This window comes from Pseudophryne corroboree, unplaced genomic scaffold (genome assembly GCF_028390025.1).
Source record: "Pseudophryne corroboree isolate aPseCor3 unplaced genomic scaffold, aPseCor3.hap2 scaffold_1256, whole genome shotgun sequence".
NCBI classification, from domain to species: Eukaryota; Metazoa; Chordata; class Amphibia; order Anura; family Myobatrachidae; genus Pseudophryne; species Pseudophryne corroboree.
In genome coordinates, this window is record NW_026967882.1 from 100,967 (window position 1) to 103,769 (window position 2,803).

Consider the following 2,803-nt stretch of genomic DNA (forward strand, 5'->3'; position numbering starts at 1 on the left):
AGCAGTCACACAGGGGGAAAACATCCAAGGAAGATGGTCAAGTCTTCCTTGGATGTTTTCATCTCCACATAAATGTTCTGGAGTTAAGGGCCATTTAATAACTGCAGACACAGTACGCACTGGGACGGGTGCCCAGCATCCTCTACGGACTAAGAGAAAAGGATTTACCGGTAGGTATTAAAATCCTATTTTCTCTAACGTCCTAGAGGATGCTGTGGACTCCGTAAGGACCATGGGGATAGACGGGCTCCGCAGGAGACATGGGCACTTTAAGAAAGACTTTAGTTCTGGGTGTGCACTGGCTCCTCCCTCTATGCCCCTCCTCCAGAACTCAGTTTGATACTGTACCCAGTGGAGACTGGGTGCTTTTCAGGAGCTCTCCTGAGCTTTCTGACAGAAAGTATTTTGTTAGGTTTTTAATTTTCAGGGAGCACTGCTGGCAACAGACTCCCTCATCGAGGGACTGAGGGGAGAGAAGCAGCCCTACTCTCTGAGTTGCAAGGTCCTGATTCTTAGGCTACTGGACACCATTAGCTCCAGTGGGATTGGTACGCAGGATCTCACCCTCGCCGTCCGTCCCAGAGCCGCGCCGCCGTCCCCCTCGCAAAGCCGGAAGATAGAAGCCGGGTGAGTATGAGAAGAAAAGAAGACTTCAGAGGCGGCAGAAGACTTCATGATCTTCACTGAGGTAACGCATAGCACTGCAGCTGTGCGCCTTTGCTCCCATACACCTCACATACTCCGGTCACTGTAAGGGTGCAGGGCGCAGGGGGGGCGCCCTGGGCAGCAATATAAACCTCTTTCGCAAAAATATAACATATATACAGCTGGGCACTTTATATATGTATAAGCCCCCACCAATTTTACAGTTTAAGCGGGACAGAAGCCCGCCTCCGAGGGGGCGGGGCTTCTCCCTCAGCACTCACCAGCGCCATTTTTTCTCCACAGCACCGCTGAGAGGAAGCTCCCCGGACTCTACCCTGCTTATACCACGTTAGACAAGAGGGTTGAAAAGAGGGGTGGGGGGGGCACATAATTCGCAAATTACATACAGCAGCACTACTGGGCAAACATTAAGTTACTGTTTTATTCCTGGGTTATATAGCGCTGGGGGGTGTGCTGGCATACTCTCTCTCTGTCTCTCCAAAGGGCCTTGTGGGGAAACTGTCTTCAGAAAAAGCATTCCCTGTGTGTGTAGTGTGTCGGTACACGTGTGTCGACATGTCTGAGGAAGAAGGCTATATTAGAGAGGAGCGGGAGCAAATGAATGTGGTGTCTCCGCCGACAGCTGATTGGATGGATATGTGGAATGTTTTAAATGCTAGTGTAAACTCATTGCACAAAAGATTAGACAAGGCAGAAGCTTTGGGACAGTCAGGGTTTCAACCCATGCCTGATCCTATGTTGCAGGGACTGTCAGGGTCTCATAAGCGCCCACTATCCCAGATTGTTGACACAGATACCGACACGGATTCTGACTCCAGTGTCGATTACGATGATGCAAAGTTACAGCCAAAATTGGCAAAATCCATTCGATTTATGATTATGGCAATAAAAGATGTTTTGCACATCACAGAGGAACCCCCTGTCGCTGACAAGAGGGTACATATGTACAAGGGAAAGAAGCCTGAGGTAACCTTTCCCCCCTCACACGAGCTGAACGAGTTATGTGAAAAAGCTTGGGAATCTCCAGATAAAAGACTGCAGATTTCCAAAAGGATTCTTATGGCGTATCCTTTCCCATCAACGGATAGGTTACGATGGGAATGCTCCCCTAGGGTGGACAAAGCATTAACACGCTTATCCAAGAAGGTAGCCCTCCCGTCCCAGGATACGGCTACCTTCAAAGAGTGTGCTGACCGCAAACAGGAGATTACCCTGAAGTCCATTTATACACATTCAGGTACCTTACTCAGACCGGCAATTGCGTCGGCCTGGGTGTGTAGTGCTGTAGCGGCATGGACAAATACCTTATCTGAGGGGATGGATAGCCTAGACAAGGATACTATTTTATTGACCCTGGGGCATATAAGAGATGCTGTCCTATATATGTGTGTATGCAAACTACAGGTGGTGCTGCAGGGCCCACACCCTTTTACTTGTCTTGTAGAGCAGCTCTGAAGCTGTTACAGTGCCCAGCTGCTGCAAGAAATCAGCTTGAATGCTTCAGGGGCTTGGGCATGGCCAACATGAGCCCCACACCGAAGGAGGGTGGGGGTGTTTAATGCAAACTTGGGGTTATACAAGCGCCGCAAAAGGCCGCCATGCCCTGCATGCCCCTTTTCTCTTTTCATATACAGATGAGGGTTCCAGCCAACTTTGGCCCACTGCTTGGATGACATCACCGTATGCAAATCCGTCTGCTGCAGACCTTCCCCCAGGAATGCTTGCAATAGTTGTTGCATATGGTTTAATGTCTGAGGGTGCTTCAGTATTAGGCAGCCTTCCGCCCTCCCATGTTCATCTGAAAAGATGTGGTCTCCCTGCAGTTGTTGTCCCCAGACGAGAGTTCCCTTGTGCTTCCTCAGTTAAATCTCCTTAACTTGACGGGGGTGTGCCCGAGCAGCCGCCCTCCCCAGCCCTATCCCAACACATACTTATCTTGCATATGAGATCTCTTGATCATGAAGATAGTTCTCACAGGTTGAGGTTCATCCTGGCCCCGCTCCCCGCTGGAGAGCGCTGATGGGGACAGCAGCGGGGCTTCAGCAGAAGGGTGAGTATGTGTGGCCAGAGACCTCCCTTCCCATGTGCAGGCCTGCAGAGTCTGCCACGCAGGATGGGGCATGTGGCACTCTCCCTC